The sequence below is a fragment of the Schistocerca gregaria genome, chromosome 3 (genome assembly GCF_023897955.1).
Source record: "Schistocerca gregaria isolate iqSchGreg1 chromosome 3, iqSchGreg1.2, whole genome shotgun sequence".
Classification (NCBI taxonomy): domain Eukaryota; kingdom Metazoa; phylum Arthropoda; class Insecta; order Orthoptera; family Acrididae; genus Schistocerca; species Schistocerca gregaria.
In genome coordinates this window covers 623412064-623427380 of record NC_064922.1, presented here as the reverse complement: position 1 = coordinate 623427380, position 15317 = coordinate 623412064, and the positions used below count along the sequence as shown (strand labels likewise).

The window sequence follows — 15317 nt, the reverse complement described above, 5'->3', positions numbered from 1 at the left end:
ATATGTCCTGTTTCTGATAGTTTCCGAAAAAAATAATGAATACAGTGTGGAACAGAACAAATGCAGGTGATAATAGATGAAACATTGTGATCTAATGTTCTGTTTAATTGTGTACATTTCCTCACGAAAGATGTACAGTAAGTCCACAATCAACTGTAATGTATTTTGCAGCTCTTGTAGACAGCTGCTGTGTTGCTGATCTGAGCTCGAGCACACGCATATACAATACGAGGGAGAAATCCGTCCATCGTGTCCACTTGTAGACTAAGTCCTTAACCTTTTCCACGAACATTAATCTAATAGAGTAAGATCGAATGACCTCGGTGGCCACGAAATGACCCCACGGTGACTGGCCCAACGCTCAGGATGCGTTTCAGTGAAGTACTGTGTCACTGGCAGTACGGAATTTGCAGGAGCTCCGTCGTGCTGAAAGTTCATACGACGTTCTGTTGCCAAGGGATTATCCTCCAAGTAATCTGATAACACACTTTGAAGGAAAATAAGAATTCGTTTAAGACTTATCTGAAGCATACGACCGAAGAGTTCTTCATCAATAGTACGGCACCACACGTGGTCAGTAAAGGCAAAGCTACGTAACCTAGGGACGGTTTGGTTGTATTCGCATATGAGTGCTGGTGAAGAAGGATATGCGATCTCGTGTCCGTCGGCCGTCATAATTTAATTTGTTATTTACTGCAATAATTGATTGGTAATGGTGATTGTTGCTGACTTACGTGGTGAGCCTTAATCAAAATGATATTTCATTCAATTTTGATTTACAATTAAATTCTTTTATGCAGTTGTCTCATTCCTTAATAATACTAATCTTCAGTGGAAATTATTTGTTACGTTAATGACGTAAGATTCCCTGCATCTTAAAACATGAGGATATAAGTTGAACAATGGAATAAACTTTTCATATTAATTTCCTCGGTTAGTCAGTTCAATTTAAAGCAAAAGATTTTTAGTTATTAATTACAATTGCGGCCCACACACGCGCGAGAGTATTTTTTCTTACCTCCGTTAACCATTGCATTGTAATCGGAGTCCTGGCTCTGGCTCTCGGCTGTTGTACTGAAAATAAAAATCTTAAAGATAGGTATTTTCTGCAACGTCGGGCGGCTGTGGAGAAAAATGTATAGTATGTTAATAGCGGGGGATTTTTTCCGCCTCCGCTAATTTTTATAAGTTAATGTCGCTACGTAATGGCGTCGTTGGCTACATCGGCCGCTGCCTGCGATTGTTGCACTGTAATTTACTCGAAAGCAGGTTAATTCGGGATCACCTCTTACAAATTAAAAGTGAACAGCAAAATTAAATCAATATATTATCTGCTTAATTAGTACAACTATGTTTACATTTGCCAGAACTCGCAAGATGTCCGTCTACACGCAATCAAGACAGGAGAAGTAGTGAAGACGACTAAAAAGTTAACAAAAGAGCGTATCTTGTCGTTCTTTAGATCATTTTGTTATATTTATTTGACCACGAAACTTACACACAGAAATTATTATAATACGGATACATGAGAATACAAGTTCACCTGAGCGGCTAGTGTCCTCTTATTATTCAATTTTTAAATGTCTCTTTTTTATAAATACTATTTTTAAAGTTTTTTCTTGGTATTTCACTTGGGACGGTATAGCGACTTAACGCCCGTGATTTTCAAACAGCTGTATGTTGTATACGATTAAGAAAAGAGCAGATGTTTGTCTGAAGTTCCTGTTCAGAATCACCACTATATCGCCCTTAAAGCATTTACCTTTCCTCCTGAGTCCTGTATTTTTGAAATATGTGAAACTTTACCGTCTGGGAAACAATTTCAAACATATAACGTCATATTTCGAGAACTACTGGAAAAGAGGCAACAGTTTCTTTCATTTATTATACAAGTTACACAAAGTTACGAATCACACTGTGTTTCGACATCTAAGCTTTGATATCACTCTTTTTCTTCTGTTAGCATTTAACTTGTGACTAGAAAAATTACGTAAAAATCCTTAATTCACATATCGTGCAGGTGTCTGCATTATTCCCTATGCAGTTAATAACCACTCCTTAATTTTAATTGGGACCGGAGTTACTTTTTCTTAAGAGAAGCGAAATTTCCGCATCCGTTAAAGTTCATGGTTTGCACAGAGGAAGTCTGTCAGATGCCGAATTCTTTAAATCAGACTGCAATTATGTAAACTTCGATCTTTCGAATCTCCGAAATTTTGGATACAACAGAAAACCGACCTTTCGTTAAGCAAATAACTACTAAGCCGGCAGCTATTAAGCTACGTAAGGACGCACCTGTTTATCAGCAAAATCGTATTACTTGCCGAGTGACCGCAGCGGACAACAAGTTATCGGCGTGACGTGAGGCAGCAGTTCCTGAGAAGTAATCTCCCGTGGCACGCAGCGACCCGCACGTCTCCGCTTCCGCTGTCACCAGGCCAGCCGGAGTTGTGAAGACGTCACCGCCAGCCCGCTGCTAATGGTGGCTGGTATTGGCCGCGCCCGTCGCCAGTCAACATCGTCCCAGCAATGCCGCCGGCGCGTTATCGCACTCCAGCATAATAGTGTCTCCCACCCGGCGGGGTTTACCAGCCCATTTCTTCTAGGTTCACCCTTTCAGTGAAGGTGTTCGACGCTTCTGCGAACTTCTACAAAGGGCCTCTTAGGACGCTTCCATCAGCGCATCGCACAGTGGAAGTGCAGAAGACGACTTCGCGGTGCTGACGACGGTGCAAACCCCCACTCCTCGAATTTGCACAATACATCTGTCTCTCTTTTTGCTTCTGCTTGCCTCGCTCGCTCCGCCTGTCTCTATCTTCTTCAAAACTTCACCTATGTTTTCTTTATCATTGCCGAATGTTTTTGTGTAGTGAGCGGATAGCTGTTTGGTGGGCCATTATCACTGGAAAATAAATTTTAATAATGATGATAATAATAATAATAACAATAATGATAGTAATAATCGTAATAATAATTATAATAACTGTAAACTTAGTTTCAACAGAAAATTCTCTTTTTATTTTCTCCTTTACTTTTTTTATTTGCAATAGTGCTACTAAGATCGAGAACCAGATGTCGCATGGCAGCAATTCTATGGGCTTTTTTAAAAATAAAATAAAAATTAATTGCATGAGATCTAATTTTCCTACAATTCATAACAATAAAAACCTTTCGCATAAGCATGTGGAATCAAACATTGAAATAATTTTCGCCGCTTCACTTTGCAGTTAAGGGAATTCTGTCTTCTCCAAATTCCGATAGAATTCGAGGAAAGTTTTGGTGTTGTAAAATAAATCATTTCGGTCCTTATCGGTTTGTAAATCGATTAGTTCGAAATGTAAATCGGGATATGCACTTCCAGTTGCTATCGAGAAGAGCTTTATAAACAGGTCACGAATTGGCTGAAAGTTAGTAAATTATTCTAACAAAAACAAAACTGAAGATGAATAAATGGAAGTAATGTGTAAGTTTTCTTTGCAGTTCTAAAACACGACATGTTTTAATAAACAGGAATTATGAACTATTGCTCTTAATGTAATTTTACATTTGTGCATTTAACAAAATCAACACTATTTTGCTGTTACTGATGTGTTGATAAATTACCTGGAAAATTTCGCTAAACTCATTTTCAAGGGTTGTAGCATCTCAACGCATTTTTCAAAGTGCATTCCTTCGTGGACAGATGCTGTCAAACGCCGGTCGGAGTGGCCATGCGGTTCTAGGCGCTACAGTCTGGAACCGAGCGACCGCTACGGTCGCAGGTTCGAATCCTTCCTCGGGCATGGATGTGTGTGATGTTCTTAGGTTAGTTAGGTTTAATTAGTTCTAAGTTCTAGGGGGCTGATGACCTGAGCAGTTAAGTCGCATAGTGCTCAGAACCTTTTGAACCATTTTTTGCTGTCAAACAAAACCATACTACAGTTCTGAACAAACCACTTTTAAAAAATCCGGATGCTTTATTAAAGATAAAATTTATGTATCGCTTACAGTATTGCTGAGGACAGTGTTAAGTACTTTTTCTCCGAAAAACTGCTTTAGAGACGCTGAAAGTTACATTGGAAAGCCTTTATTTTTCCGACCACATGTTGATCAGATTATTTACTTTTTGGAGTTTCAGACTTAAATCTTTTAGTACAGCCATAATGTGTGCTAAACATTCCGGATCAGCTACGCATTCAGAGTCATGCAAATGGAGCCCCAAACGTTCTTTGCGCTCCTAGAACTGAGCCCTAGTGTGACGTACTAGAGAACCACGGGAAATCACTTTTCCTTCGATCAACCAACGTACCTCTGCAAGTCATCCGGTAGACGATTCTCTTACACACGACATGATCAGCGGAACCTTCCTCTCCTCATCCACATATTGGAGTTTTACTGCATACCACTCGATGCAGATGTTTGGGATATGCACTGTCGCCTGTTAATAGGTGCAACATACCTCGAGTAGGAGTCATGTCGTGCAGTTTGGGCCTGTCCTGATGCTTGGGAATATGCTGTAAACACGTCTTGCAGTGCTCCTAGCGCCCCAATCAGATCTCTATCAACAAACTTGCAGGCGCGGAAATGTTAATCATTAATACGAGTTCCTGTGATCTCGTATGAACGATCATATTGCTCACCACCCAAACAGTACACCACTGCACTGTATCGAACCACGTTATCCGTAGAACATATCCCGATAATCAAAAGTAAGTTTTCTACAGTAACAGTGCGAAAGGCACCGGTGAGCCTCAGAAGTACGCTCCGCTGAATTCATCGCATTATTAATTTGAAGGCGCCTAGCCCAAGGCGATGCGGCCTAGACTCTTGCAGCAAAACCCAGAACGGTAAAGTATGTAATTCCTTAGTTTGACAAACACCTTCAGCGTTTACCCGAGGTTCTCTTGCGTTCTCGGTTAATGTGATCGTGGAATTTTTAAATGTTTTCCGTGTTTTAATGGTTCAGTTTTAGTCGTGAGTGGTTTGTGTGTGTAATGAAATTGACTTTTTATGGCCATATTAATGAACAAACCAAGGTATTCTATGCAAAGTAAGCAATTACGTACGTGGCGTAAACGCTGATTAAATAAAGTTGCCGAGTTTATTAATTTTGCGGAAACCTCTGACGTTGAATTCTATCCCAGTGTAGGTCATGTCTTTTGTCTAGGTCTTCGTGCTTTCACTGTGCTTGGGTAGCGTACTATAGTTCTTAGTACCTCTTTGGGCGACTGATTATGTGAATGAAAAATCGAATTATTCACCCTTCAAGACGTTTTCCTAGGTTTCGTATTTACTCCCTGGAAGGTCACACGTTTGGTGTGCATTATATGGGTGTCCAGACTATCCTAATAAGCTCTGTTTTTCATCCAAATTGGCTTCCAAATGTTCAAACCGAAAACATTCCCATGTACTATGAAATCCCCTAAATAGTCAATAATTCCTTTTTACCAAGAGGTAACTTGATCGATTATCAAATATTTCCCACTTTGAGTGAGGCACATTGTGTACCTGTGTGTCCTTACTGTGTCCGTAGCGTCCTTGGTATGCTACCAGGAACGGACAACATTGCAAGCATGTCAGAGTGTGATAGTCAAGAAATCAGTCAACTACTGGTTAGCACCTCCCCCCTCCCCCTCCCATTTTCGAGTCCAAGGTGAATGTAGATTCCATCGTTATATGGCAAAAAGCGCATTTTCTGTGGGAAAAGCAAATTAGAGTTTTAAAACTGGAGAAGATAGTAGTAGGTTTTTACTTGGCAATGGGTATCCAGATTAATATAGATCACAACGAGCCGATCACTTTTATAATGAATTGTTCATCAACTATTCTGCACGGCATTTTTGCTGAGAAGCGGCTCTAAAAACTCCATTCTTACGGTGTTATGCTCGCCTCTTGTGTAATACTAGGCGGTATGTCTATTGTTGATTCAGTCACTGACAAACCGAAACCCATCTTCAAGCACAATATCCATAGTATTTCTGATGGCTGGAATTTTGCGTTTCTTTTCAAGTTGTTGCACACGCTCACCACCAGCTGCGCAAAATCTTCCTGATTCTACACGAATACTACGAAAATACTGTTACGTGATATAATTTTTTTCAGAGAAGAGTCCTTGGAATTTCCCAACTGAAATTCCGTTTTACCATTGTCTGGAGGTCTGAAACTCCGGGCACCAAAGAATATCTGAATTATGCCTCGAAACGGTACCAGTCTTCTAGACAGAAGCTTCAGCGGCAAGGACAGTGCTCCATATCTTATCGGAAAAGGTGTATGCGTCTCTGCGAGAGTAATGTGTGTGTCCAAAAGTAGAACGCGACAAACTCATTGACATTCGAACAGCTTTATCTCGTGTACCGCTCAGACCGCAGGACAGGTTTCTCTGACTTTTTATCTGTCCTTGAGTCGTGCCTGTTTGCTATTGAAACAATGTAAACGAGAAAAGAAACTTTCTAGAACACGTGAAAATCTGCTACACAGAAAGGGGACAAAGTTATGCATAGAACTGCCAGTGATGGAACTGCTGTGATGTGTGCCATGCGGTCGTATCACAAAGCTATCTTCAACGCTGTTGTGGGCTTTGCTTCCAGAGTCTAGGCGCATCGCCTTGGACTAGGCGCCTTCAAAATAATACTGCGGCGAATTCAGCGGGGCGTACTTCTGGGGCTCACCAGTGCCTTTCGCACTACAACTGTAGAAGAAAAATGGTTCAAATGGCTCTCATCACTATGGGACTTAACTTCTGAGGTCATCAGTCCAGTCTACTGACTGGTTTGATGCGGCCCGCCACGAATTCCTTTCCTTTGCTTCACGTATTCCAGTCTCTGTCTTCCTCTACAGTTTTTGCCCTCTACAGCTCCCTCTAGTACAATCGAAGTCATTCCCTCATGACTTAGCAGATGTCCTATCATCCTGTCCCTTCTCCTTATCAGTGTTTTCCACATATTCCTTTCCTCTCCGATTCTGCATAGAATCTCCTTATTCCTTACCTTATCAGTCCACCTAATTTTCAACATTCGTCTATAGCACCACATCTCAAATGCTTAGATTTTCTTCTGTTCCGGTATTCCCACAGTCCATGTTTCACTACCATACAATGCTGTACTCCAGACGTACATCCTCAGAAATTTCTTCCTCAAATTAAGGCCGGTATTTGATATTAGTAGACTTTCCTTGGCCAGAAATGCCTTTTTTGCCATAGCGAGTCTGCGTTTGATGTCCTCCTTGCTCCGTCCGTCATTGGTTATTTTACTGCCTAGGTAGCAGAATTCCTTAACTTCATTGACTTCGTGCCCATCAATCCTGATGTTAAGTTTCTCGCTGTTCTCATTTCTACTACTTCTCATTGCCTTCGTCTTTCTCCGATTTACTCTCAAATCATACTGTGTACTCATTAGACTGTTCATTCCATTCAGCAGATTATTTAATTCTTCTTCACTTTCACTCAGGATAGCAATGTCATCAGCGAATCGTATCATTGATATCCTTTCACCTTGTATTTTAATTCCACTCCTGAACCTTTCTTTTGTTTCCATCATTGCTTCCCTAGAACTTACAACTACTTAAACCTAACTAACCTAAGGATATCGCAAACATCCATGCCCGAGGCAGAATTCGAACCTGCGACCGCAGTGGTCGTGCGTCTCCAGACTGTAGCGCCTAGAACCGCTCGGCCACTTCGGCCGGGTGTAGAAGACTTATAGATGATAATCGGGATATGTTCTACGGATAACGTGGTACGATACAGTGCAGCGGTGCACTGTTTGGGGCGCGACAATAGGATCGTTTGAACGAAATCACAGGAACTCGTATTACTGATTAACATTTCCGCGCCTGCAAGTTAGTTGATAGCAATCTGACTGGGTAGGAGCACTGCAAGACGTGTTTACAGCAAATTCCCAAGCATCAGGACTTCTGGACTACAGTCAACATGATAGCACGTCGAATATCTAAAAGGCAACTGCTTAACTTTCAGCCTACAAGAACAAGAGGCCGCTTAGAATGTGAAGCTAATGTGTTTCCAGTAACACAATTAGTAATGGAAACGGGGAGCTAATCACAAGGAACTTGAGTAAATTCCTGTGATTTTTTTTGTTATTTTTTGATGGATTCTTATTTTTCAAATGTTGTGTTTTATTTCTATCTTAATATTGCCAATGCTTGCTGATAACATGATTTATTACTACGCACATAATATAAAACCTTATGTGTTACCACGATTATTGAATATGTTGGTCCCGTTTTGAGATTCCAGGTGACAGATCTAAAATTAGTGGCCATAAATTACATTGAACTGAACTGAATTGAGTTGCTGTTGCGCTGTATACTGAGTCTGCCACGGTGGTAGATCTGAACCTGTCACACACGCAAAGGGAGGCGCAGAAAGTGTTTTTACAGTGTATCGGTCCTATTCGACTTAATTCGCCCGAACTCGGCTTGCCTGGTCCAGCCGCCGTAATGTGCTGCCTACAGACGACTCATTTGACACTGAAATAGATAATCGCAAGACATTAGTAGACTAATAGATCAACCTGCTGTGTAAAAAGCAAAGATTTCCATTCTCTTGTTAGTTGTGATGACGAAGCCAAATGTCTAATTTGCAGTGCAGAAATTACGTGTGTAAGAGAATCGTCTACTAGATGACTTGCAGAGGAACGTTGGTTGAGGGGAGGAAAAGTGATTTCCCGTGTTTTTCTGGTCGTCACACCGTGGCTCAATTCTCAGAGCGCAAAGAACGTTCGGAGACCCATTTGCATGACTCTGAATGCGTAGCTGATCCGGCATGTTTAGCAGACATTATGGCTGTTCTAAACGATTTAAGTCTGAAACTTCAAAAAGTAAATAATCTCATCAACATGTGGTCGGAAAAATAAAGGCTTTCCAATGTAAATTTCAGCGGCTCAAAAACAATTTTTCTGAAAAAAAGTAGTTAACACTGTCCCTAGCGATACTGTAACGGATACATAAATTTTACCTTTAATAATCTATCCGGATTTTTAAAAGTGATTTGTTCAGAACGGTAGTATGGTTTTGTTTGACAGTATCTGTCCACGAACGAGAGCACTTTGAAAAATGCGTCGAGGTGCTACAACCCTTGAAAATAGGTTTAGCGAAAGTTTCCAGGTAAATTATCGAAACATCAGTAACAGCAAAATGGTGTTGATTTTGTTAAATGTACAAATGTAAAATTACATTAAAACTAATAGTTCACAATTCCTGTTAATTAAAACATGTCACGTTTTAGTACTTCAAAACAAATTTATTCATTACTCTCATTTATTCACATTTGGTTTTGTTTCTGTTTCAAGAAAATACTAATTTTCAGCCAATTCATAATATGTATATAACGCCCTTCTCGATAGAACTGGAAGCGTTCCTCCCGATTTACATTTCGAACTAATCGATTTGCAAACCGATAAGCACCGAAATAATTTATTTTAAAATACCAAAACTTTCCTCGACTTCTACCAGAAATTGTCGAAGACAGAATTTCCTAAGCTGCATAGTGAAGCAGCGAAAATTATTTCTGTGTTTGGTTCCACATTTCTATGTGAAAGGTTTTTATTGTTTTGAATTGTACGAAAATTAGATCTCATGCAAGTAATTTTTATTTTATTTTTAAAAAAGTATTAAGAATTGCTGTCAGCTGACATCTTTAGCATTATTGCAAATAAAAAATGATTAGGAGAAAAGAAAATGAGAATTTTCTGTAGCAACAAAGTTTACAGTTATTATAATTATTATTATGATTCTTACTGTCATTATTATTGTTATTTAAATTTTTTTCAAGTGATAATGTTGCCCCACCAAACTAAGCTCTCCACCTGCTACACATACATATTCGGCAGTGAAAAAGAAAACAGAGGGGTTGTTTTGAAGAAGATAGAGACAAGCGGAGCGATCGAGACAAGGAGAATGAAAGAGAGAGGCAGAACTATTTCTCAAAGTCGAGGAGTTTGGAATTGCACCGTCGTCAGCACCGCGAAGCCGTCTTCTGCACTCCCACTGTGCGATGCGCTGTTAGAAGCGTCCTGAGAGGCCCTTTGGTAGAAGTTCGCAGAAGCGTCGAACACCTTCACTGAAAGGGTGAACCTAGAACAAATGGGCTGGTAAACCCCGCCGGGTGAGAGATACTTCACAACTCCAGCTGGCCTGGTGACAGGGGAAGCAGAGACGTGCGGGCCGCAGCGTGCCATGGATAGGCCTGGTTCTGACTAGTGTAATGCTGAACGACAGATTTACACATGGTAACTCTCCAGGCTCTCTTGTCATTTGGTATCGTTTTCATGTCCCATAATGTCCACTTCCGTTTAGGTCGTGTGTCATCTTGTATCTCCTAATGCCTCTCGATCTCCTCTCACCATCTAGCACTTCCAAAGTGTCTTTGAGCAAGCACTCCCTTCTTAACGAGTGTCCTTCTTCCTTCTTCTTTCTCTTATAACCTTGTGAACTGTAGTGCAGATGATGAAAATTTCCATTGCATTAACTCTTGGACACTATAAAACTAATATTAAAGAGATCACAAAATGGACCAGTGCCTTAGATGTAACAGACGAGTTCACATGATTGAGCCACAGGAAACATTTTAGTGTACAGAAATTGCAACTCAGGCCAAGACGATGAATAGCCCCCTAATTAAGATTAAAGTTTCTTTGTATGTCGTTTTACGCTACCAGGTGCACGTTTGTTAAAAACATTTGTTTGCTGCTAGCAAAACTGTTGTTTAACCATGGTACTTCATATAAGCAAGAGGGTAATTTTGTTTATAACCAATATAACATATTTTGAAAAGTTCAGTAGTGTGTTTCGTTTACCCACTATTGTGTTCTATGATACACATAAACGTGACCAGGCAATGGATATGTACTCGAATTAAGCCTACATAAAATTACTAGTGAATATCTGAAGTTTCCCAGGTATTTACATATTTAAATCTTCTATTAGTCCATTTCCTCCTTCTCCCTCTCTCTGTTGATCTCCTCCTTCACCCCTTCTCTGTACATCTCCTCCATTCCTTCTCTCTGTACTCCTCCACTATCCACAAATTCTCCTTCCATCTTCTCCTGACCCTTTCTCGGTCCATCTCCTCCTACTCCTCTCACTATTTATCTGCTCCTCCCTCCCCTCTTTGCCCACCTGCTCCCCCCCCCCCCCCCATGTCCACCTACTCCTCGCCCTCTAATTCCTTCTCTTCCTCCCTCTCAGTAATTCCATCTCCTCCTCCCCCTCTCCATTCCCATCTGCTCCTCATGTCTTCGTTTTCAATCTCTGTCAGTTTCTTCCTCTTCCCTTTCTCTGTCCATCTCCTCCTCTTTTCTCTCTTAGTCAATTTCCCCCTCCACCTCTCTTCGTGCGTCACTACCTCTTCCCTTGATGTGTTCATTTTTTCCACCCCTCCTTCTGTGTCCTTCCCGTCCCCATCCTTCTCCCTCCACGTTATCATCACCACCTCAATAGGGTACTGGTAATTTTTAACCCCATAGTACCGCATTCCTTCCCAGATCCTAACTAACATGTGTACCAAATTTGGTTGAAATCGCTTGAGGGAATTAAGATGAGCTTTTTACCGATGACCACGCCCGTGTATGCATTTGCCAAATTATTTGATGCATTTCACACATATTTGTTCACATAATTCAACTTAATTTCGCCCTGTAGTTTCATTTTAATGCTGCTCAATGTTTATAACGTCATATGTCCTGAAATATTGATCGTATAGTGGTACACTTTACTAGTATATTCAGCGGTATATGAGATTACTGTCTGCAAAATGTGTCCCGAGTACAGTTAGTAGTAAAAAAAGTAATAAATTAAAACGTCATGCTTTATACGACACCTTTACTGCGTGAACAGCGGAAATGTAATAAGCGATAAACTTTTTCCCTTTCGTCATTTTTTAGGGTTGTCACTCAGAAAAAAGTTTCTTACGGTTTTGAAATTATGTGTAAAGTTTGTCACAAGTTACTAAGTGTTCTCAATCTCAAATACTGAATGATTAAAATAAGGCCATTCTCGCGTCCTGGGCTACGGTGCTTCTTTCCTCACACCTTTGGTAGGTGTGTAGTTCGTCCCCGACAGAGATACTTTCGAGACAGTAGGTAATATCTGTACCAAGCGTGGTTCAAATCGTTCTATTGCTTTCGGAGGATATATTGAGCTTACTCACATACATTTTTATAATGTTTATGTATTTAGGACTCATTTTCTCCCGTCCCCTCCCCCATGGACCCTGCCGCTGGTGGGATGGCTTGCGTGCCTCAGCGATGGAGAGAGCTGTACTGCAGGTGAAAACCACAAAGCCACGATGGAGGGGTGTCTACTGAGAGGCCAGACAAGCGTTTCGTTCCCGAAGAGGGGAGCAGCCTTTTCAGTAACTGCAGGTGCAACAATTTGGATTATTGACTGATCTGGGATTGTGACATGAACCAAAACAGCTTTGCTCTGCTGATACTGCGAATGGCTGAATGCTAGAAGACATACTGGTCTGTTACATGATAAAATGATGAGAGGGTCCTCCTGAGTATAATGTCCTTGACGTAAACCATTCAGATCTCTGGGCAGGAACTACCCAGTGTAATATCGTTATCTGGAGAAACAAAACTTGTATTCTACGGATCGGAAAGTGGAATGTGAGAGCCCTCAGTCGAGCAAGTAGGTCAGAAAAATTAAAAAAAAAAAAAAAAGGGAATGGATAGGATGAAGTTAGGTATAGTGGGAATTTGTGTTCGGTGGCAGGAGGAACAGGACTTCTGGTGAGGTGAATACAGGATTATAAACACAAAACCAGATATAATACAGGAGTAGTATCAACAACGAATAAGAAAATGGTAATTCGGCTAAGCTGTTATGAAGAGCTCAGTAAATGCGTTTTTGTAGCCAAGATAGACACAACCCCAACAACCACCACAAGAAATGTATGACGAGATAAAATAAATTATTCAGATAAGGAATAAAAAATAGTAAGTCTGGTGAGAGACTAGAATTCGATAGTAGCAAAAGGAAGAGAAGGAAACATTGTAGGTGAATGTGGACTGGGGGAAAGGAATGAAAGAGGAAGCCACCTGGTAGAATTCCGCACCAAGAGACATGGAGGCACCAAAAGGTTTCAGATTGATTACATAGTGGTAAGATAGAGATTTCGGAACTAGATATTAAACTGTAAGACAATTCCAGGTTAAAATGTGGACTCTACCCACAATTCGTTGGTTATGAAATGTACATTGCAAAAAGGTAAGAAAATTAAGGATGTAGGACTTGAAAGAACCAGAGGTTGCTGAGAGTTTCAGAAGAGAATTAGGCAACGGCTGGCTAGAACAAGGGAAACGAATGCTGCAGAAGAAGAATGGCAGCTTTGACAGATGTAACGAAGGCAGCAGAGGATTAAACAGGTAAAAGGACAAGGACTAGCAGAAATCCTTCGATACCATAGGAGATAAAATGTTCAAATGTGTGTGAATTCCTAAGGGACCAAACTGCTGAGGTCCCTTAGACTTACACACTACTTAAACTAAACTAACTTATGCTAAGAACCACACACACATCCATGCCCGAGGGAGGACTCGAACCTCCCGCGGGAGAGGCCGCGCAGTTCGTGACATGACGCCTCAAACCGCTTCGTCACTCCGCCTCAAACCGCTTCGTCACTCCGCACGGCTCCACAGGAGATATTGAATTTAACTGACGAAAGGAGAAAATGTAAAAATGCACCAAATAAGTCAGGTGAAAGGGAATACAAACGCCTAAAAATGAAATTGACAGGAAGTGCAAAATAGCTAAGGAAGAATGGCTAGCGGACATTTTTAAGGATTTTGAAGCATATTTCACCAGGATAAGTTAGATACTGCCGACAGGAAAAACATAGAGGTCTTTGAAGAAAAGCGAAGCAGAAGTATGAATATGAAGAGCCCAGACAGAAAACCAGTCCTCAGCAAATTCGGGAAAGCTGGAAGGGGTGTGTAGAGAGTCTGTACAGGGGAGATGGACTTGAAGGCAAAATGTAATAAATAGAAAGTGACGTATATGAAGATGAGGTGGGAAATATGGTACTTCGAGGAGAAACTGACAGCACTGAAACACCTGAGGCGAAATAAGGCCGCGGTGGTGGACGACATTCCATCAGAACTACTTGTAGCTTTGGGAGATCCAGCTAAGAAGCAAGTATTCCATCTAGTGTGCAAGATATATGAGACGGGCTAAATAACATCAGACTTGAACACTCAATTGAACTGAAAGCAGGTACTGACAAGTGCGAATATTACCGAACTATTAGCTTAATGAGTCCTCCCGAACAGGCCATAAAGGCCCAAAAGTACCGACCTGTCGCCGTGTCATCCTTAGCCCACAGGCGTCACTGGATACGGATGTGCACGTGGTCAGCACACCGCTCTCCCGGCCGTATGTCAGTTTCTGAGACCGGAGGTGCTGCTTCTCAATCAAGTAGCTCCTCAGTTTGCCTCACAAGGCCTGAGTGCACCCCGCATGCCAACAGCGCTCGGCAGACTGGATGGTCACCCATCCAAGTGCTAGCCCAGCCCAACAGCGCTTAACTTCGGTGATCTGACGGGAACCGGTGTTACCACTTCGGCAAGGCCGTTGGCCGCAAAATGTTAATAAGAATGGAAAAACGGGTAGAAACTACGACTTATCTTAGAAAATAGGTTAAAGAAAGGCAAACAAACTTTTACATCATTTGTAGACTTAGGAAATCTCTTGACATTGCTGACCTGAATACTCTTTTTGAAATTCTGAAGATAGTACGGCTAAAATACATGAAGCAAAACGCTATTAACAACTTGTGCAGAAACCAGACGGCACTTGTAAGAGTCGAGGGGCATGAAATGGATTCAGTCTGTACGTCGAGCAAGCGGTACGGGAACGCAAAGAAAATTTTGAAGTAGGAACTAAAGTTGAGGGGGAAGAAATAAAAACTTTTAGGTTTGTAGATGACACTGTAATTCTCCCATAGAAAGGAAAGGACTTGAAAGAGCAGTTGAGTGGAATGGACATTGTCTTGAAAGCAGGCAATTAAAGTAGTAAATGAGTTTTGCGGAAGAGCGTTGCAAATATGTAGATGTGAAAAATGAAGATGTAGGATGTTAATAAAGTTTGTTTTATTTAAAAAGCTTTTCAAGTCAAAAATTCGTGGCATTACTTTCCTGCATGCCTTCATAGTTACGTCATTTGTAAAAGTAACTAATTCTGCTTTAAGTACATCAAATGCAGAGTCACTAAAATATATGATAACAGCGGATCTGGTTTCTTAAGTACATGAACGATTTTCCTCGAGTCAGAAAAATGTATCCTGTTTATAGCTGTTTAACTGTGTAGCACAATCTTCTGCA

At 41.0% G+C, this 15317-nt stretch overlaps 1 pseudogene; it reads right to left on the bottom strand.

Moving 5' to 3' along the window:
• Positions 1 to 14455: 14455 nt before the first annotated feature.
• Positions 14456 to 14573, bottom strand: LOC126356559 (5S ribosomal RNA; annotated as a pseudogene).
• Positions 14574 to 15317: the final 744 nt, after the last annotated feature.